At 47.2% G+C, this 22,061-nt stretch overlaps 10 non-coding genes across 10 annotated transcripts; 2 read left to right on the forward strand and 8 right to left on the reverse strand.

Moving 5' to 3' along the window:
- Positions 1-133: 133 nt before the first annotated feature.
- Positions 134-205, reverse strand: trnap-ugg. The gene has a single exon. It is a non-coding gene; the product is annotated as a tRNA-Pro (tRNA).
- Positions 206-308: 103 nt separating this feature from the next.
- trnas-gcu lies at positions 309-390 on the reverse strand. The gene has a single exon. It is a non-coding gene; the product is annotated as a tRNA-Ser (tRNA).
- Positions 391-1,644: 1,254 nt separating this feature from the next.
- Positions 1,645-1,716, reverse strand: trnap-ugg. Its single transcript has one exon. It is a non-coding gene; the product is annotated as a tRNA-Pro (tRNA).
- A 114-nt stretch (positions 1,717-1,830) lies between these two features.
- On the reverse strand, positions 1,831-1,912 carry trnas-gcu. Its single transcript has one exon. It is a non-coding gene; the product is annotated as a tRNA-Ser (tRNA).
- A 1,320-nt stretch (positions 1,913-3,232) lies between these two features.
- On the forward strand, positions 3,233-3,314 carry trnas-aga. Its single transcript has one exon. It is a non-coding gene; the product is annotated as a tRNA-Ser (tRNA).
- A 382-nt stretch (positions 3,315-3,696) lies between these two features.
- Positions 3,697-3,768, reverse strand: trnap-ugg. Its single transcript has one exon. It is a non-coding gene; the product is annotated as a tRNA-Pro (tRNA).
- A 103-nt stretch (positions 3,769-3,871) lies between these two features.
- Positions 3,872-3,953, reverse strand: trnas-gcu. Its single transcript has one exon. It is a non-coding gene; the product is annotated as a tRNA-Ser (tRNA).
- A 1,322-nt stretch (positions 3,954-5,275) lies between these two features.
- Positions 5,276-5,356, forward strand: trnas-aga. The gene has a single exon. It is a non-coding gene; the product is annotated as a tRNA-Ser (tRNA).
- Positions 5,357-5,738: 382 nt separating this feature from the next.
- On the reverse strand, positions 5,739-5,810 carry trnap-ugg. Its single transcript has one exon. It is a non-coding gene; the product is annotated as a tRNA-Pro (tRNA).
- A 114-nt stretch (positions 5,811-5,924) lies between these two features.
- trnas-gcu lies at positions 5,925-6,006 on the reverse strand. The gene has a single exon. It is a non-coding gene; the product is annotated as a tRNA-Ser (tRNA).
- Positions 6,007-22,061: the final 16,055 nt, after the last annotated feature.

Consider the following 22,061-nt stretch of genomic DNA (forward strand, 5'->3'; position numbering starts at 1 on the left):
TTCCTCACTGAAAACTTTCCTTTTCAACTTTCTTGGAAAGGAAAGAAAGTTATGCCACGGTCTCGTAATTTCTTCCAGAACTGTATATCTTCAGGACCACAAGTCTTTTCCTTTCAACTGCACACGTACTAAAGGGCTCGTCCGGGATTTGAACCCGGGACCTCTCGCACCCAAAGCGAGAATCATACCCCTAGACCAACGAGCCACAGTGAAGCCACAGGGATTCCAAAGTTCAGGAATAGTCTTAAATGTATTTGAGGGGGATAGCTACTAGGGACCGAGCTAGGCGGAAAAAGGCAACAGCACCACGACGGGGATGGGATTCGAACCCATGCGTGCAAAGCACAATGGATTAGCAGTCCATCGCCTTAACCACTCGGCCACCTCGTCATTCCCCCTGGCGCTGACTGTTTGTCACACATTATTGTTAAGGAGTGTTCACTGACCGGAAATCAGTGAAATGGGAAGGATGGTGTTTCCATGCAACGAGGTGGGGTAGAGTCAGGTGGGGTGGTCGAGCGGTCGAAGGCGCTGGTTTGAGGCTCCATTCACCACGGGAGCGTGGGTGCACATCCCTCCTCTGCAAAATGCTCTATGCAAAAACCAATCACATGCCTAATTGACAACGAGCATTCAGCCTTTTTTTAGAAATGTGGCTGCAGGACGCTAAATATCGTACATGTTTGAGTTGAAATTTGAGGAGTAGGCAAAGTATTGTCTATGGGAGGCCTTTGTAACACATTATGGGGGTCACAAGTGACTTCCTGTGGATGCAGAAGAATACGGATCATATCAGATAGACTAGTCCAACCCCCGATGAACATATCCGAAGCAAAGCACATTACAAGACTCGTGAACCCTTTTAAGTTTGACTTGATATCTGAGGAGTAGGCAATGTATTGTCTATGGGAGACATCAAAGTGTACAATTGCTGATTGAAAAACTGCACACAGCTAGCATAACTGTGTGGATTATTCATCTAGCCGTTCCTTCGATGGAGCACGTCGAAAAGGGTGTGTCTCTGAGCGACCTACGGGTCGCAATATGTCAAAAACTCTCCGATCACTACTACACAGGATGCGTTTCAGGCCTGGTCTACATCCAGATCCATTGTGTTACATTGCTGGTGGAAGGGTTTTAAGCTGCAAGTCTACTGTCTAGGTCCAGTGTATTACATTGCTGGTGGAAGCGTAATACACCGCAAGAGTAAACCCTCCACAAACCCTCCGCCGAGCGGTCTAAGGCGCTGCGTTCAGGTCACAGTCTCCCCTGGGGGCGTGGGTTCAAATCCCACTCCTGATGAGCTTTCTGCGCCGGCCAGTCACCTGCAAAGTGTGCCGCACTGATGTGTTTGTTAACCGCCTGATGGCAATGGCTGCGTGTTGATATCTCTCTTTGTATACACCAATGGGAAATGCTTCCTTTTTACACCTTCTGCCCTAGAGATTGGGGCTAATGAGCCCGGACAGAAGGGTTAAAATGAAGAGACCACTGCAAATTGAAGGCTTCTGTTCCTCACTGAAAACTTTCCTTTTCAACTTTCTTGGAAAGGAAAGAAAGTTATGCCACGGTCTCGTAATTTCTTCCAGAACTGTATATCTTCAGGACCACAAGTCTTTTCCTTTCAACTGCACACGTACTAAAGGGCTCGTCCGGGATTTGAACCCGGGACCTCTCGCACCCAAAGCGAGAATCATACCCCTAGACCAACGAGCCACAGTGGAGCCACAGTGAAGCCACAGGGATTCCAATTTTCAGGAATAGTCTTAAATGTATTTGAGGGGGATAGCTACTAGGGACCGAGCTAGGCGGAAAAAGGCAACAGCACCACGACGGGGATGGGATTCGAACCCATGCGTGCAAAGCACAATGGATTAGCAGTCCATCGCCTTAACCACTCGGCCACCTCGTCATTCCCCCTGGCGCTGACTGTTTGTCACGCATTATTGTTAAGGAGTGTTCACTGACCGGAAATCAGTGAAATGGGAAGGATGGTGTTTCCATGCAACGAGGTGGGGTAGAGTCAGGTGGGGTGGTCGAGCGGTCGAAGGCGCTGGTTTGAGGCTCCATTCACCACGGGAGCGTGGGTGCACATCCCTCCTCTGCAAAATGCTCTATGCAAAAACCAATCACATGCCTAATTGACAACGAGCATTCAGCCTTTTTTTAGAAATGTGGCTGCAGGACGCTAAATATCGTACATGTTTGAGTTGAAATTTGAGGAGTAGGCAAAGTATTGTCTATGGGAGGCCTTTGTAACACATTATGGGGGTCACAAGTGACTTCCTGTGGATGCAGAAGAATACGGATCATATCAGATAGACTAGTCCAACCCCCGATGAACATATCCGAAGCAAAGCACATTACAAGACTTGTGAACCCTTTTAAGTTTGAGTTGATATCTGAGGAGTAGGCAATGTATTGTCTATGGGAGACATCAAAGTGTACAATTGCTGATTGAAAAACTGCACACAGCTAGCATAACTGTGTGGATTATTCATCTAGCCGTTCCTTCGATGGAGCACGTCGAAAAGGGTGTGTCTCTGAGCGACCTACGGGTCGCAATATGTCAAAAACTCTCCGATCACTACTACACAGGATGCGTTTCAGGCCTGGTCTACATCCAGATCCATTGTGTTACATTGCTGGTGGAAGGGTTTTAAGCTGCAAGTCTACTGTCTAGGTCCAGTGTATTACATTGCTGGTGGAAGCGTAATACACCGCAAGAGTAAACCCTCCACAAACCCTCCGCCGAGCGGTCTAAGGCGCTGCGTTCAGGTCACAGTCTCCCCTGGGGGCGTGGGTTCAAATCCCACTCCTGATGAGCTTTCTGCACCGGCCAGTCACCTGCAAAGTGTGCCGCACTGATGTGTTTGTTAACCGCCTGATGGCAATGGCTGCGTGTTGATATCTCTCTTTGTATACACCAATGGGAAATGCTTCCTTTTTACACCTTCTGCCCTAGAGATTGGGGCTAATGAGCCCGGAAAGGAGGTGGAATAATCCAGACTAAATTGAATGTGGCGAATTGAGGATTCGTCTATAGCCCACGTAGACTTGTCAAGTCGCACCATGTTAATGACACAATCCCTCAGTAATCCTTATGTCATTGAGGTAATGTGCATGCTCGGTTGGTTCTTCACAATTGCTGACAGTGGCAAGGTCGAAAGCGTGTACGTACGCTGACGACATATCTGTACGCCGACGGGAAACCGGCCTTCCTGGAGTAGTGGTTGTCGTGGCCGAGTGGTTAAGGCGATGGACTAGAAATCCATTGGGATCTTCCCGCGCAGGTTCGAATCCTGCCGACAACGTACCGTTTGGGCAAGTCCCTGGTGGATCCTGACCTTAATGCTCAGTGACTAGTAGATCTCTAGAGTGCTCTGCGCTTTTGCATTCTCTCTCCCATACTGTGGATTTTTTTGTAGTTTGCTGCTCAGGGCTCGTCCGAGATTGGAGCACTGCACCTTTTTCTTTCCTTCCCAAAAAAGTCGAAAAGGAAGGTTTTGAGTGAGGAACAGAAGGGTTAAAATGAAGAGACCACTGCAAATTGAAGGCTTCTGTTCCTCACTGAAAACTTTCCTTTTCAACTTTCTTGGAAAGGAAAGAAAGTTATGCCACGGTCTCGTAATTTCTTCCAGAACTGTATATCTTCAGGACCACAAGTCTTTTCCTTTCAACTGCACACGTACTAAAGGGCTCGTCCGGGATTTGAACCCGGGACCTCTCGCACCCAAAGCGAGAATCATACCCCTAGACCAACGAGCCACAGTGAAGCCACAGGGATTCCAAAGTTCAGGAATAGTCTTAAATGTATTTGAGGGGGATAGCTACTAGGGACCGAGCTAGGCGGAAAAAGGCAACAGCACCACGACGGGGATGGGATTCGAACCCATGCGTGCAAAGCACAATGGATTAGCAGTCCATCGCCTTAACCACTCGGCCACCTCGTCATTCCCCCTGGCGCTGACTGTTTGTCACGCATTATTGTTAAGGAGTGTTCACTGACCGGAAATCAGTGAAATGGGAAGGATGGTGTTTCCATGCAACGAGGTGGGGTAGAGTCAGGTGGGGTGGTCGAGCGGTCGAAGGCGCTGGTTTGAGGCTCCATTCACCACGGGAGCGTGGGTGCACATCCCTCCTCTGCAAAATGCTCTATGCAAAAACCAATCACATGCCTAATTGACAACGAGCATTCAGCCTTTTTTTTAGAAATGTGGCTGCAGGACGCTAAATATCGTACATGTTTGAGTTGAAATTTGAGGAGTAGGCAAAGTATTGTCTATGGGAGGCCTTTGTAACACATTATGGGGGTCACAAGTGACTTCCTGTGGATGCAGAAGAATACGGATCATATCAGATAGACTAGTCCAACCCCCGATGAACATATCCGAAGCAAAGCACATTACAAGACTTGTGAACCCTTTTAAGTTTGACTTGATATCTGAGGAGTAGGCAATGTATTGTCTATGGGAGACATCAAAGTGTACAATTGCTGATTGAAAAACTGCACACAGCTAGCATAACTGTGTGGATTATTCATCTAGCCGTTCCTTCGATGGAGCACGTCGAAAAGGGTGTGTCTCTGAGCGACCTACGGGTCGCAATATGTCAAAAACTCTCCGATCACTACTACACAGGATGCGTTTCAGGCCTGGTCTACATCCAGATCCATTGTGTTACATTGCTGGTGGAAGGGTTTTAAGCTGCAAGTCTACTGTCTAGGTCCAGTGTATTACATTGCTGGTGGAAGCGTAATACACCGCAAGAGTAAACCCTCCACAAATCCTCCGCCGAGCGGTCTAAGGCGCTGCATTCAGGTCACAGTCTCCCCTGGGGGCGTGGGTTCAAATCCCACTCCTGATGAGCTTTCTGCGCCGGCCAGTCACCTGCAAAGTGTGCCGCACTGATGTGTTTGTTAACCGCCTGATGGCAATGGCTGCGTGTTGATATCTCTCTTTGTATACACCAATGGGAAATGCTTCCTTTTTACACCTTCTGCCCCTAGAGATTGGGGCTAATGAGCCCGGAAAGGAGGTGGAATAATCCAGACTAAATTGAATGTGGCGAATTGAGGATTCGTCTATAGCCCACGTAGACTTGTCAAGTCGCACCATGTTAATGACACAATCCCTCAGTAATCCTTATGTCATTGAGGTAATGTGCATGCTCGGTTGGTTCTTCACAATTGCTGACAGTGGCAAGGTCGAAAGCGTGTACGTACGCTGACGACATATCTGTACGCCGACGGGAAACCGGCCTTCCTGGAGTAGTGGTTGTCGTGGCCGAGTGGTTAAGGCGATGGACTAGAAATCCATTGGGATCTTCCCGGCAGGTTCGAATCCTGCCGACAACGTACCGTTTGGGCAAGTCCCTGGTGGATCCTGACCTTAATGCTCAGTGACTAGTAGATCTCTAGCGTGCTCTGCGCTTTTGCATTCTCTCTCCCATACTGTGGATTTTTTTGTAGTTTGCTGCTCAGGGCTCGTCCGAGATTGGAGCACTGCACCTTTTTCTTTCCTTCCCAAAAAAGTCGAAAAGGAAGGTTTTGAGGAAGGAACAGAAGGGTTAAAATGAAGAGACCACTGCAAATTGAAGGCTTCTGTTCCTCACTGAAAACTTTCCTTTTCAACTTTCTTGGAAAGGAAAGAAAGTTATGCCACGGTCTCGTAATTTCTTCCAGAACTGTATATCTTCAGGACCACAAGTCTTTTCCTTTCAACTGCACACGTACTAAAGGGCTCGTCCGGGATTTGAACCCGGGACCTCTCGCACCCAAAGCGAGAATCATACCCCTAGACCAACGAGCCACAGTGGAGCCACAGTGAAGCCACAGGGATTCCAATTTTCAGGAATAGTCTTAAATGTATTTGAGGGGGATAGCTACTAGGGACCGAGCTAGGCGGAAAAAGGCAACAGCACCACGACGGGGATGGGATTCGAACCCATGCGTGCAAAGCACAATGGATTAGCAGTCCATCGCCTTAACCACTCGGCCACCTCGTCATTCCCCCTGGCGCTGACTGTTTGTCACGCATTATTGTTAAGGAGTGTTCACTGACCGGAAATCAGTGAAATGGGAAGGATGGTGTTTCCATGCAACGAGGTGGGGTAGAGTCAGGTGGGGTGGTTGAGCAGTCGAAGGCGCTGGTTTGAGGCTCCATTCACCACGGGAGCGTGGGTGAAAATCCCTCCTCTGCATAATTCTCTATGCAAAAACCAATCCCATGCCTAATTGACAAGGAGCATTCAGCCTTTTTCTCAGAAATGTGGCTGCAGGACGCTAAATATCGTACATGCTTGAGTTGAAATTCGAGGAGTAGGCAAAGTATTGTCTATGGGAGGCCTTTGTAACACATTATGGGGGTCACAAGTGACTTCCTGTGGATGCAGGAGAATACGGATCATATCAGATAGACTAGTCCAACCCCCGATGAACATATCCGAAGCAAAGCACATTACAAGACTTGTGAACCCTTTTAACAGAGAAAAATAAAAAATATAAAAATACAATAGCATTAAAACAAATACTCAAATGAAAACATCATAATAAAACATTGAATAAGAAAATATAAATAGAATAACAACAGGATAAAAACATAGGTAGCTAAAAAAGTTTTAAGGCTAAACCGTGCGGTCAAGTTTAAGTCAGAGGTCTCAAACCGGTTCCACGGAGGGCCGAGTGTCTGCAGGTTTTCGCTCTGACCTTGTACTTAATTGACTAATTAGGTCACTAATTTTTTCATTTCTACCCCCACCTGGTTGTTTAGGTCTGAAATGAGAACCAATTTAAAGCAAAACCCCAAAACTTCTAGACACATGGCCCTCCTTGGAACCGGTTTGAGACCTCTGGTTTAAGTGCTCAGTCATAGAAAAGATAAGTGTTTTTAAAAATAGATACATTTGAGGCACTTCATTTCTGGTAGTTATTCCAGATGTGTGCAGCATAACTGCTAAACGCAGATTAAACATGTTTAGTCTAGACTCTATTAGCTGACCTGTGTTCATGGATCTAAGAGCCCTGCTCGGTTTATTTACTTCAAACATATCTGAAATGTATTCGGGTCCTAAACCATTCAAAGATTTATAAACTAAAAGCACCACTTTAAAATCTATTCTGTAACTGACTGGAAGCCAATGCAAAGATTTAAGAACCGGAGTCAATCAAATTTATTTATAAAGCCCTTTTTACAACAGCAGTTGACACCCGGCCTTAAACCCCAAGGAGCAAACAACAGTAGTGTTGAATTTCAGTGGCTAGGAAAAACTCCCTAAGAAGGTCGAATTTTAGGAAGAAACCTAGAGAGGACCCAGGCTCAGAGGGGTGACCAGTCCTCTTCTGGCTGTGCCGGGTGAGATATTATGAGTCCAATTGGAATAATAAATACATTTCTCTGGGCTAAATCCAGAGTCTATTTGATTTTTGACTAGGTCAGAAGTATGACCAGGTGGACAAGGACAGGGACAGCAACAGGCCCCCCAAACCAGGTAATCCACAGGTGTGGACCAGGACCTCATCTCCTTCTAAAATTTAAAACTGGAGGAAACTGAGAAAAGTTAGTAGTACTCCCTCATATCCCCCAGCACAATAATATAGCAGCGTAACACCTTGGAACTGAGACGGGGGGTCCGGTGACACTGTGGCCCTACCCGGGGGAGGCCCCGGACAGGGCCCAACAGGCAGGAAATCAACCCAACCACATTGCCAGGCATCAACCAAAGGGACACCCACCAACCGCAACCCCCCTGAATGAGGGCTGAGTATTGCTAGTGGCGTACAGCCCAATTGCACAAGTGCGCAACAGAGAGTCAACAACAAGCCAGTGACCCTTCCCCCGAAAGGCATTGGAGGGAGGGCATCCCAGTGGTGACGAGAGCCCACCTGGCAAGACAGCAAGGTTGGACAGTATCAAGCCTACTGGTCACCTTCACGCCCCTGGGCCAGACTACACATAATTATAAACCGTGCTGTAGAGATGAGTTTTTAGTAGACACTTGAAAGTTTGCACTGAGTTTGCATTTCTAACCTTAATTGGCAGATCAGTCCACAGGAGTGGAGCTCTATGAGAAAAGGCCCTGCCGCCAACTGTTTGTTTAGAAATTCTAGGTACAATCAAAAGGCCTGCATCTTGCGATCTAAGGTTACGTGTAGGTATGTATGGCTGGATCATTTCAGCAAGGTAAGTAGGAGCAAGTCCATGTATTGATTTATAGGTTAAGAGTAAAACCTTAAAATCAGCCCTAACAGGCAGCTAATGTAAGGACGCCAGGACAGGAGTAATGTGTTAAAAAAAAATTGTTCTAGTGTGATGTGGTTTGTTCTCTTCGTCCTGGTTAACATTCTAGCCGCAGCATTCTGAATGAGGTGCAACTGTTTTACAGTCTTTTTGGGGAGTCCATTTAAGAGGCCATTACAGTAGTCAACCCTACTAGAGATAAAAGCATGGATGAGCTTCTCTTGCTCATTTTGGGACACCAAGCCTTTGATTCTGGCTATATTTTTTAGATAATACAATGCTGTTTTGGTGACCGCTTTGATATGACTGTTAAATGTGAGGTCTGAGTCTATCAGAACACCAAGATTACGCACCAGCTCTTTAATAATAATAGTTATTTTGATTGCCAAACACAATAATCTCTGTTTTATCTTGGTTTAATTGTAGACAATTTTGGTTCATCCAGGTATTTATGTGCTCTAAACAGTGACACAGTGAGTCTATTGAGACTCATACAGTTTGAGAGCCATATATATTTGCGTATAATCGGCATTGCTATGGTAGATAATGTTGTTGCTCTGTAGAATTTGGCCCAGAGGTAGCATATAGAGATTGAACAGAAGCGGTCTGAGAACTGATCCCTGGGGAACTCCACAAATCAGATTTACTGTGCTACAAAAAGTAACCCTGGCCATCTAGATAAGATCTGAACCAATTAAGGACTGTCCTGGAGAGTCCTACTACATTTTCCAGCTGATCTAGAAGTGTTCTATGATATGTGCTCAATGCTGCACTGAGATTGAATAGAACCAGAACTGTTATTTTATTGTAATCAGTATTCAGCCATATATCATTTAAAACTTTTATCAGGGCTGTTTCAGTACTGTGGTCTGGTCGGTAGGCTGACTGAAATTTGTCTAAGAGACCGCTTGAGTTCAGAAAATGTAATTGAAGACAACCTTCTCCATGATCTTGCCTATGAAATGGATATTTGATACAGGTCTTAAGTTGTTAAATATAGATGCATCCAGTGTTCTCTTTTTTAATGGGTGTTTAATGACAGCTGTTTTTAGAGACGTTGGGAATATGCCTGATTGTAGAGAGCTATTAACTATTTGCTCTAGGTCCATTGTTATAGAGTTAAAAATTGTTTAAGAAAAGTCTGATGGCAATGTGTTAAGACATGTGGAAGCTTTAAGATGTTTCTTCTGGGATTTTTTATCAACTTAAATTGCGACATAATAACCAAGTTATGTTCTCGTGGTCGTAGTGACAGTTCAGTTTCCTTGTTAGACTGTGTGGTTCTGATAATCCGTATAATACTTTACAGTTTTTCACTTAAGAAACACGCAAATTCATAAAATTTCACAGTGGACATGAGTTCTGATGCTATCTGCTTTAGGGGGTTTGTAAGCTTGTCGACCATGGCAAACAGAATGCGGGTATTGTTGATATTCTTGTTGATCATTCTCGATAAATGTTGCTATCTGGCCTTGGGTAACTCATTGTTGAAACTACCAAATTATCAATAACATTTGGAGATCTGTAAATGGTAAAAAATAAAACTTGGGGGCACCCCCTTCAATGTAAAACATGTATTCAAAAGAAATAACATAAAATAATAAACTGAAATGTATCTTTGAATCAGGCAGCCACTCTTCCTTTCCTACCATTTCGACACGTATTCATATAACCAAATTTTTCGGGTGCTGTCTCGTGAAGAACAGTAGTACTACAATTGTCTGTTAGCCAGGTTTCAGGATATTATAATGTCATTTACCAATGATTTGTTGGTGAGCGATCTGATATTAAGTAAAGCCAGCTTAATAGATGTAATAGGGGTTCCTGGATTGGTAGGTTGACGAGTTACAGTTAACAGATTTGATAGATTTACTTTATAAGTTGCATGCACTAGATGTCTTCTATTTCTAATCAACACAGGTATAGAGATACCGGGTCATAGCTTGTACTCAAAACAGTCGGCATTGCTATTTTCACAATAGCAGGGACCCAACGCACATCACTGAGTATATTCTGTGCTCTGCGGAAACAAAGGACCATGTTGTTGATGATGTGGCAGTTGTCTAAGCAATCGTTTTAAAAGGGGGGAAGGGGGTGTGGGGGTGGGAAGATGAGCTCTGCTCACTTTGGGTAGAACTATAGCTCCCTGATTGGTGAGTGTGGTGGAGGGAGGAGGGTGAGTGTGTTAGAGTGGGAGTATGGAGGACCAAACCTGCCAAAATTAGAAATAAATTATTAAATAAATGTATCAATAAATATATTTATGTATAAAAATATAATAATAAATGTATTAATCAATATTATTTCACCATTTATTTAATTCCTTGATCATTTATTTGTTTTTTTTTATTTATTTATTTCCACTATCATATATTTATGTATATATTTATTTCTGTATTTATTTATTTCTCTGTTCTTTTATTTCTGCATGTATTTATTTCAGTATTTCCTTATCCTGAAGCTAATGAGGGGGCGGGACTAACAGTCAGACATAGCAATCAAGCGCAGAGCAGCAGATAGAATCTAACTTTAAAGACGGTGAGTGCTGTTTTGCAGTAGATCCTTGGCGCATCCCCATGTTGCCAATCACTATTCCTCGCACATGTATCGTTAAAGCATAGGTGACATGATTAAGGTATCGAAAACCCGAGAGGAGTTTTCAGAAAAACACAATATCATTTTCATGAAGTGAACAGGCTAGGAGAACAGCGTGTCTTTGCGGGTCTGTCCCAGGAGTCCTTGCATTTAAATTGGTGCAAGTGTATAGGACCAGACTCGTAATTTAAGTGATCCGTCAGGTTTGGACCTATGCACTAGTGTTGAAATCAAGACGTTATCCCCATCAGATCCTTGCAATGATCTGTAATGTAAGACAAAAGTTAGCTACCGCTCACATGTGCTTCCATGCTACTACGTGTAAACGCTGCCTTTTGTACAGTAGGCTACTCTTGAGTGAGTCCACGTGGTATTATAGGCAGCAAGTTAATAATGCAATTATTTATACCTTTTAATTGGGATGGAGGGGTTATGTAGATTATTTTGAATGTGTTGCAGTTGAGTTAAGTGTATACACTTAAATCTAACAGAACATTGCACAGTTATGTCATATTTTATTCTGCAGGGGGATACTTTTATTCTTATACCTTTTCACGGTTTTTCAAACAGGGTCTGTGACCATGTTATCCAGATTTAGTTTACTTTTGATTTGCCACTTTACGTTCAAAGCTTGTGAATTTTACACAAGCTCCAAGAACTGCCACCTTAACGTGGTGGAGGGGTTTGAGTACCCGAGTGACCCTAGGAGCTATGTTGTCTGGGGCTATATGCCCCTGGTAGGGTCTCCCAAGGCAAACAGGTCTTAGGCGACGGGTCAGACTAAGAGCGGTTCAAAACCCCCTTGATGATGTATAAAATTTTGAGTACCGTGACTTCGCCCGGTATGGCGCAGCCGGGGCCCCACCCTGGAGCCAGGCCCGGGGTTGGGGCTCGTATGCGAGTGCCTGGTGGCCGGGCCTTCCCCCATGGGGCCGCCTTCCCGTGGGCTCACCACCCACAGGAGGGACCATAAGGGGCCGGTGCGAAGAGGATCGGGCGGCAGTCGAAGGCAGGGGCCTAGACAACCCGATCTCTGAAACTGGCTCTAGGGACGTGGAATGTCACCTCGCTGGCGGGGAAGGAGCCTGAGATTGTGCATGAGGTTGAGAGGTTCCGATTAGAGGTAGTCGGGATCACCTCTACGCACGGCTTGGGCTCTGGAACCACACTCCTTGAGAGAGGATGGACTCTTCACCACTCTGGAGTTGCTCATGGTGAGAGGCGGCGGGCTGGTGTGGGTTTGCTTATAGCTCCCCAGCTCTGCCGCCATGTGTTGGAGTTTACCCCGGTGAACGAGAGGGTCGTTTCCCTGCGCCTACGGGTCGGGGATAGGTCTCTCACTGTTGTTTGTGCCTACGGGCGAACAGCAGTGCAGAGTACCCGACCTTCTTGGATTCTCTGGGAGGGCTGCTGGAAAGTGCTCCGACTGGGGACTCTATCGTTCTGCTGGGGGACTTCAATGCCCACGTGGGCAACGACAGTGACACCTGGAGAGGCGTGATTGGGAGGAACGGCCCCCCTGATCTGAACCCGAGTGGTGTTCAGTTATTGGACTTCTGTGCTAGTCACAGTTTGTCCATAACGAACACCATGTTCAAGCATAAGGGTGTCCATCAGTGCACGTGGCACCAGGACACCCTAGGCCGCAGGTCAATGATCGACTTTGTTGTCGTCTCATCTGACCTGCGGCCGTATGTCTTGGACACTCGGGTGAAGAGAGGGGCGGAGCTGTCAACTGATCACCACCTGGTGGTGAGTTGGATCCGATGGCGGGGGAGAAAGCTGGACAGACTCGGCAGGCCCAAGCGTACTGTAAGGGTCTGCTGGGAACGTCTGGCCGAGTCTCCTGTCAGAGAGATCTTTAACTCCCACCTCCGACAGAGCTTCCACTGAATCCCGAGGGAGGCTGGAGATATTGAGTCAGAGTGGACCATGTTCTCCACCGCCATTGTCAAAGCGGCCGCTCGGAGCTGTGGCCGTAAGGTCTCCGGTGCCTGTCGAGGCGGCAATCCCCGAACCCGGTGGTGGACACCGGAAGTAAGGGATGCCGTCAAGCTGAAGAAGGAGTCCTATCAGGCCTGGTTGGCTTGTGGGACTCCTGAGGCAGCTGACGGGTACCGACAGGCCAAGCGGGCTGCAGCCTGGGTGGTTGTGGAGGCAAAAACTTGGGCCTGGGAGGAGTTCGGTGAGGCCATGGAGAAGGACTATCGGCTGGCCTCGAAGAGATTCTGGCAAACCATCCGGCGCCTCAGGAGAGGGACACAGTGTCCTACCAACGCTGTTTACAGTAGAGGTGGGCAGCTGTTGACCTCAACTGAGGATGTCGTCGGGCGGTGGAAGGAGTACTTCGAGGATCTCCTCAATCCCGCTGTCACGTCTTCCATTGAGGAAGCAGAGGATGAGGGCTCAGAGGTGGACTCGTCCATCACCCGGGCTGAAGTCACAGAGGTGGTCAAGAAATTCCTCGGTGGCAAGGCACTGGGGGTGGATGAGATCCGCCCTGAGTACCTCAAGTCTCTGGATGTTGCGGGGCTGTCTTGGTTGACACGCCTGTGCAACATCGTGTGGTGGTCGGGGACAGTGCCTCTGGGATGGCAGACCGGGGTGGTGGTCCCTCTTTTTAAGAAGGGGGACCGGAGGGTGTGTTCCAACTATAGGGGGATCACACTTCTCAGCCTCCCCGGGAAAGTCTATGCCAGGGTTCTGGAGAGGAGAATACGGCCGATAGTAGAACCTCGGATTCAGGAGGAACAGTGTGGTTTTCGTCCGGGCCCACTTAGCATGCCCATTATGGCAATTTGAAACGTAATTGAGACAGAAGCCTAACTCAAAATAAACATTCTCTACCTTTTGGGCTATGCACTATGTTAGTGTTGGTTTGGAAGCACTACGCGCAATTCCAAGGTAAAATAACTTTTTCTAATGTCCATAACACTAATGAAAAGCACAGTGTAGCCTATGACGTAAAAAAAAATTGGCCCACTTGGAACGTTTTGTAGCCTACTTGTTTTTCATGCAAGTTCTACAGCCAAAAATAGTAGAATGTCATGTAATCTTTCACATCACATATTTTAGTGTTACGGACGTGTGCTGCAGGGTAAGTAAAAAAATACAGCTGGCCGCTTTCACTTATAGCGTCAGCTAAATGAATAGCTGTATCTTTGATATCGGTTACACATAGTGACATAGGCTTGTGCTTGTACTTACGTTAATGACAGATACCTAACGTTACAAGTTAGACTAACAGCAACTGTTCTAACAATGTATTGTCACATACAAGCATACATCTTTATGATTATATTTGACTAATGACAATTAGTACATTTTTGCAATACATAATTACTTCGCAAAATATCAGTTTCTGTTAATTAAGCATAAACATAATTAACAAAAAAAAACGTACTGTGTACGACTCGTCGTCCCTTGCCATTGGAAGCTCGTAGAAGCAGCCTACGTTTCTGCCCAATCCTGCAGCTTGTCTGGCAACCTCGAGTCAGGGGGGAGGGGGAGGGGATACACCGCTCTACAGTATTTTTAAAGTGATTGCAGTACCAGTTTTGGCCACAATCCTACGTACGGTTCCTTTAATATGGTGGTTCCTGAATATTAAGTTACGTCCACTGATGTTCGCCATTGGTCAGTTTGGAGACATCCTGGTTTGACACACGGTTCGATGCTAGGTGTCATGTATGGGTATGACATCATTACGTTGTGTGTGCTAATAGAGGAAGAAGAGTTAACATACGTGATAGGAAATGGGCATGAGAAACTTAACACAAAGCATATGTGCTGACTAATGCTGAACAACAGACAATAGATAAGATGTGGTGGCCATTACTGATAGACCCCACACACCCTGCACCTCCTGCTAGGAACTGTCCATATGACTGTCATAGATTATATCGATAGACCCATGGACCATAGGGGAGGTTGGAACATATCATACAAGCGTATCATGTAGGATAAACCTTTCTTATTGGAGGACAACAGACTGTGTAATGTTTGGCTACAATCATTGACTGCCTACTATGTATATTGGCATAAAAGACTGTGTTAACCCTGTAATTACTGGAGAACATAAAATACATTTATTTGAAGACTGAAGTGCCTCTAAAACAGGTTTAAATGTTTTGGTTACAGTCAAGAATGAGACACTGGTGGTTTAGAAAGCTGCTGAGTTCAGTTAGAATACAGACACATGCACAATCATACTCACTATGCCTGCCATGGTCAGTTATTCTTTGAGCAGCAATTTCTTGGTTATATGTGATACAATACAGGGCCATCATTAGGAGGTTGATGGTTGAGAATGCTGCTTATTGCAGTTACAATATAGTTGCTTCACATGTCACAAAATCAAACAGGCCTCCCTTTTGCACACATTTATACAGGATTACCATTTATCCATAGCATTTTCCATAGATTCAACATATTACAAAAATGTGAGCATGCTGTGTAAGGTACATTGTGCAATGGACCTGTGAGCAACAACTTCTGTGTCAGCTAAACTGTTCTGAAGGTCCTTTGCCGAGACCTGTGGGTTCTGCTGTGCAGATCTGATCAGTTTTCATACAAATCATTGTAATGGTTTCTCCTTCCTTTCACTTGCACTGTTCAATTTAACAGCAATGTTCTAGAAAGTTGAAATTGGTAACTGGAAGTGTTGAATTTTCTATAGCCTGTTGCAGAAAGGTAGCAAGTTAACATTTGCATCATGTAGAGGTCAGGCCTGGAACAAGCACATTTTTATTTCTAGAGTACTGAAGTGGTCATGGATGTAAAACATTGTTGGTAGGAATATAAGTGTTACATGTCTTGGAATTGATTATCTGAGGTCTAATTTAGCAAAAGAGCTCAACAGACATTACTGAAAGTCAACTAATGTAGTCCAAAAGCATGAAGTTAATGGCATAACATAAAAATACAAAATTAAATGATATGCCAGTTAGACAATTAAAAATGTAATCACCCTATCAAATATTCCAAACATTATATTCCAACCCTGACAAAACTAAACTTATTTATGTACTGTACTGTGTATTCATCTTTGGTATCATCCTATCATGTTGTATGGCCAGGTGAACACTTCCAAAACACTGTACAGTTTACTCTTGCTAAACAACTGATGTTTCTTGTCTCTTTGTCTCATCAAACTATATTGTGTTTTCTGAATCTTGTAATTTTTGTGAGGAAACCAGCATTGGCTGATGGTTTAAAGACAGCTAATACTGTAGGTATCCAAATATTTTTTTTACAGAGAAGCTCAAAATTATCATCAAGTCCTTTTTTGTCTATTTCATCCATGAATGTTTCAGTGTCTTCAAAATTATTAAACAAAAACAAAAAAGAGAGCTTCTTGTTCTTCCTCTAGAGTTGAGGCCTTTTGAGCATCTGCACAGCACCAAGTATTTCCTCATCATTCAGGGTCGAGGACTTGTACCCGGTCTCAGAAGAAGCCCGTCTTGGCATTTAACCAGGCAACAGCATCCCTCAGGTCAACAATGCATCTTGGCAACTGAAATGAAAGATCACAACAATCACATATAAGTAGAGGTGTACAGAGTAAAAGTACTCAACTGGGTTTGGCTGTGTTCACCACTTTAGGAAAGTATCTAATTAAGATCTAAGTAACCAGGTAAATGGAGTTCAAAATTAACCAGTGATCAATAAAATAAAGTGTGTAAATTATCAATTAATGTCATTGGTTAGTTATGAACTCTGTTTAGGTAATTTATTTCATCCTAAGCATCTTCCCAAAACTGGTGAACCCAGCCAAATACTTCTACTTTTTACACCACTACATAGAAGATGGCCATGGCAAATCATTATTTTGTTTACATTTCAAAATAATGACCACATAGTGTATATTATGCTAAATAATAAATTGATCTTGCCTGCTTACATATAGTGACAGGTGTATCATGCATTTTTAGTTAGTTATTACGTACCCTAAATGACTAAGGTTGGCTAACAAGTAGCCTACCTTGTCGTTTGGCTAGCTATCCTGTCATAAATCATGACCCCGCCCCCCCATGCCCTATCTCCCCAGAGCTATAATAACGGACCCTAGTCTTGAAGAATGATCCCCTTATCAATTAGGGACACATTGGTGTTATCTTGAGAAACAAACCAGCTAGGCAATAGCAAGCAAACTTTTTTGGGTCATCATTCACACCTTAAAAAAAACAACTGTTACTCATTAACATTCCAATGATTGCCTACTAGGACAGAAATTAAGTACATAGGTATACATGTCTATAAAAATAATGAAGAGTAATTGAATATGTACATGGAATTGACATTTCCGGTTCCTTCAAGTCAAAACCACAATAATGAACACCAAGTATTCAATGTAGCCAAATTAGAATACCCAATTTTGATAATGTCACCAGTAAATCTGTTTCTCTTCTAAAGATTTCAAGTAAAAAAAAACAACTCAAGCAGCCCCCCACCCCACACACTGGTGTTTGTGTGAGTGAGTTGAGCACTTCAGGGGGTCTGTACCTCTCTACAATTTAGACTTTGTAAAACTTCTCAACTTGGTTTTCTAGAATAGAACTTGATGCAGAATTACTTTCTCAGTTTCAATTAAAACATAGCAAAACTTAGAAAACATGTAAGGAATAACAAAAATGTGTTCCCTGCACATTTTTACCCACTTATTCCATAATGTATTAGATTAACATGATTACTTCAATTTAAATATCAAACAAAGTGAACAGTAACAATCCCATAGTCACTTATTCATCCCATCAAATTATTTATTTCTTAGCTAAACCATTTCAAAATGGTAAGATATATACTACTCAACCATAATAATGTTAGATTTTGTATAAAACAAACTTCTTTCCAAAAACCCAAATTAGACAAACACTGTGAATGGACACAAGGGATGCTGATTTTAACAGATGCCAATTTTCTGTAATAACTATGTAAACAGAAACTCTTTAAATGTCACAGGTGTGTCGAGGTGCGTGAATAAGGGAGCCAAACGCAGGGAGGTAGTTACTCTACTTTCTTTCTTAATAACAAAAAATGGCACGCGTAACAACAAGAGCGCAAAAGCGTGCAACAGCTTTGCAATTACAAACACCAAACATAGAACAATACCACACAAAGATGCCCAGAAACAAGGGAACTAATATAGGCAACCTAATGAGGGAATGGACACCAGATGCGTGCAATAACAAGACAGGACAGTGCCGTGGGAGGAGGAGCGGCGTGGCTAGAAGGCCGGTGATGACGCGCACCGAACACCACGTCGGGAGGGGTGGCCCCGGGGGCCGTCCCGGAGGGCGCCGCGCAGGACGATCAGGGCGCCGACGATGGAAGTCGGCGAGGAGCTCCGGATCAAGAACATCCACCGCCGGCACCCAGCAACGCTCCTCCGGGCCGTACCCCTCCCACTCCACCAGGTACTGCAGGCCCCCCCCCCGGCGCCTCGAGTCGAGGATGGAACGGACCGAATACGCCGGGCCCCCCTCAATGTCCAGAGGGGGCGGAGGGACCTCCCGCACCTCAGATTGCTGGAGGGGACCCGCCACCACCGGCCTGAGAAGAGACACATGGAACGAGGCATTAATCCTGTAATCAGGGGGAAGTTGCAACTTATAGGTTACCTCGTTCACTCTCCTCAGGACTTTGAACGGCCCCACAAACCGCGGGCCCAGCTTCCGGCAGGGCAGGCGGAGAGGGAGGTTCCGGGTTGAGAGCCAGACCCGGTCGCCCACTGTGTAGACCGGGGCGTCGCTACGCCGGTGGTCGGCAGCGGACTTCTGGCGAGCCCCGGCGCGTCGGATGTGCCGATGAGCTACGGACCAGGTGTCCACCGCCGGAGCCCCGGTCTCGGGCTGGCTCTGCCAGGGTGCCAAGACCGGCTGGTACCCGAGGACGCACTGGAAAGGGGTCAAGGAAGTGGAGGAGTGGCGGAGCGAATTCTGGGCATACTCTGCCCAGGGCAGGAACTCCGACCACTCCCCCGGCCGGTCCTGGCAATAGGACCGCAGGAACCTCCCCAGGTCTTGGTTCACACGCTCCACCTGCCCATTAGCTTCGGGGTGGAACCCGGAGGTGAGGCTGACCGAGACCCCCAATCGGCCCATAAAGGCCTTCCAGACCCGAGACTTGAACTGAGGGCCCCGGTCAGATACAATGTCCTCCAGCACCCCGTAGTGCCGGAAGAAATGGGTGAATAAAGCGTCTGCGGTCTGCAGGGCTGTCGGGAGACCGGGGAGAGGAAGGAACCGGCAGGCCTTTGAAAACCGGTCCACAACAACCAGGATCGTGGTGTTGCCTAGTGAGGGGGTTAGATCGGTTAAAAAATCAATGGACAGGTGAGACCACGGTCGTTGTGGAACGGGCAAAGGATGTAACTTACCTACCGGAAGGTGTCTAGGTGCCTTACACTGAGCGCACACCGAACAGGAGGACACGTACACTCTCACATCCTTGGCCAGACCAGACCACCAGTACTTGTCGGTAAGGCAGCGCACAGTACGGTCTATGCCTGGGTGACCCGTGGAAGGGGACGTGTGGGCCCAGAAAATGAGACGGTCACGGACATCCAGCGGGACGTACTGACGACCCGCAGGACACCCAGGAGGCCCAGGATCTTCACGCAACGCCCGCTGAAGGTCCGCGTCCACGTCCCACAGAACCGGCGCCACAATGCACGAGGCGGGCAGAATCGGTGTCTCATCTACCCGCCTCACACCCGCGTCGCACAACCGAGACAGCGCGTCTCCCTTGGCGTTTTTCGTACCCGGCACATATGACAGCGTGAAATCAAACCGGGCAAAAAACAACGCCCACCTGGCCTGACGAGGGTTCAGTCTCCTCGCCGCCCGGATATACTCCAGGTTTCGGTGGTCGGTCCAGACTACAAACGGGTGTCTCGCTCCTTCGAGCCAATGTCTCCAAACAGTCAAGGCGCTAAACACAGCCAACAGCTCCCTATCACCGACGCCATAGTTGCGCTCTGCCTCACTGAGCTTCCGCGAGTAAAAAGCGCAGGGGCGACGCTTAGGAGGGGTACCTGATAGTTGGGACAACACAGCACCTATCCCTACCTCAGAGGCATCCACTTCCACTATGAACGGCAGTGACGGGTCGGGGTGAGCCAAAACCGGGGCAGAGGTGAACATTCTCTTAAGGGTGCGAAATGCCTCGTCTGCCTCGGCCGTCCAGGTGATCTGGCTCGGCCCACCCTTCAATAAGGAAGTGATGGGAGCTGCTACCTTGCCGAAGCCCCGTATAAACCTACGGTAGAAATTGGCAAACCCAATGAACCGCTGTACCGCCTTAACCGTGGTAGGAACGGGCCAATTACGCACGGCTGACACACGATCAACTTCCATTTCCACCCCATCGGCGGAAATTCGAAACCCGAGGAAGGAGACGGCTCGCTGGAAGAACGCGCACTTCTCTGCTTTAGCGTACAGGCCATGCTCCAACAGCCGCCTCAGCACCCTGCGAACGAGAGACACATGTTCAGCACGCGTAGCGTAATACACGAGGATGTCGCCGATGTAAACCACAACTCCGCGCCCCAGCATGTCCCTAAACACATCGTTCACAAAGGACTGAAACACTGCCGGGGCATTCATCAACCCATACGGCATCACCAGGTATTCGTAGTGACCCGTGGTGGTGCTGAAGGCCGTCAACCACTCGTCTCCCTCTCGGATTCTCACCAAGTTATACGCGCTCCTGAGGTCCAGTTTCGTGAAGAAGCGCGCCCCATGCATTGACTCGATGTACTGGGAAATAAGGGGGATGGGATATGAATAACGGACCGTCAGTTTATTCAGCGCCCTGTAGTCAATGCATGGACACAAACCCCCATCCTTCTTCACGCGAAAAAGAAACTCGAGGAGGCGGGCGAGGTGGAACGGCGGATCTGCCCCTGCCGCAGGGATTCGGCCACGTAGGTCTCCATTGCTGCCGTTTCAGCCTGCGACAGGGGATACACATGACAATAAGGCGGCACAGCGTCCCCCTTTAGATTTATAGCACAATCCCCGGGCCGATGTGGTGGCAAACGACTTGCCATGGCCTTAGAAAAGACCAGCGCTAAATCGGCATATTCCGGGGGTATGCGCACTGCGGAGACACTGTCTGGACTTTCCACCGAGGTCGCACCTACGGAAACACCTAGACACCTCTCCTGACACCCCTGAGACCACCCCGTCAATACTCTCTGCGACCAGGAAATAGTCGGGTTGTGTACCGACAACCAGGGAAGACCCAGCACCACAGGGAAAGCAGGTGAGTGGATAACATGGAATTCGATTAGTTCAGTGTGGGCGTGCTGTACGGTCATCGTGATAGGGACCGTGACGTGCTCAACGAGACCAGTGCCTAGTGGTTTGCTGTCTAAACCCGTAATGGACCTAGGTTGAGACAATGGCACCAGCGGAATGCGCAGTTTCCGTGCGTAACCGCTGTCCATAAAATTCCCAGCTGCGCCTGAGTCTACGAGCGCCTTACACTGAGAGTTAGCAGGAAAATCAGGGAAGGCCACCAAAAGTGTCATGTGCTTCGCAGAGAGCCCTGACAGTGTGTGTGGTCTACTCACCTGACTCAGTGTAGGGGTGTCAGGCCTCCTCCGCTCGACCCTCTCTCGCTGGAAACAGTGGGAGGCAGAGTGTCCCTTCCTCCCACAAAAGGAACACTCCCTAGGCCGCACCGTCTCCCTTCGTGCGACGCCTCCCACTTCCATGGGTTCAGGTCCGGCGACGGGGTGTACCGGAGGGGGCTGATCATTCCCGGTGCGTCCGCGGGTGGCTAGCAGATTGTCCAGCCGGATCGCCATGTCGACGAGCTGGTCGAATGTCAACATGGCGTCCAGACATGCCAGCTCCCTACGGACGTCAGACCGTAAGTGGCACCGGAAATGATCAATAAGTGCCCTGTCGTTCCAGCCCAACCCCGCCGCCAGGGTCCTGAACTCCAGGGCGAGGGCCTGCACGCTCCTTGTCCCCTGCCTCAGGTGCACGAGACGCTCGCCGACCTCCCTGCCGTCGGGCAGGTGATCGAACACGGCCCGGAAGAGGCCGACGAACGCCCCGTAATGGGCCAACTCCGGCACGTTAGTGGACCAAACGGAGTTGGCCCAATCCAACGCCTTGCCCCTCAGGCAGGAGACAAGGGCCGAGACCTTTTCCCTATCCCCCGGGTGAGGGCTGAGGGAGGCAAATTAGAGCTCCAACTGGAGCAGGAACCCAGAGC

The sequence above is a fragment of the Esox lucius genome, chromosome 17 (genome assembly GCF_011004845.1).
Source record: "Esox lucius isolate fEsoLuc1 chromosome 17, fEsoLuc1.pri, whole genome shotgun sequence".
Classification (NCBI taxonomy): Eukaryota; Metazoa; Chordata; class Actinopteri; order Esociformes; family Esocidae; genus Esox; species Esox lucius.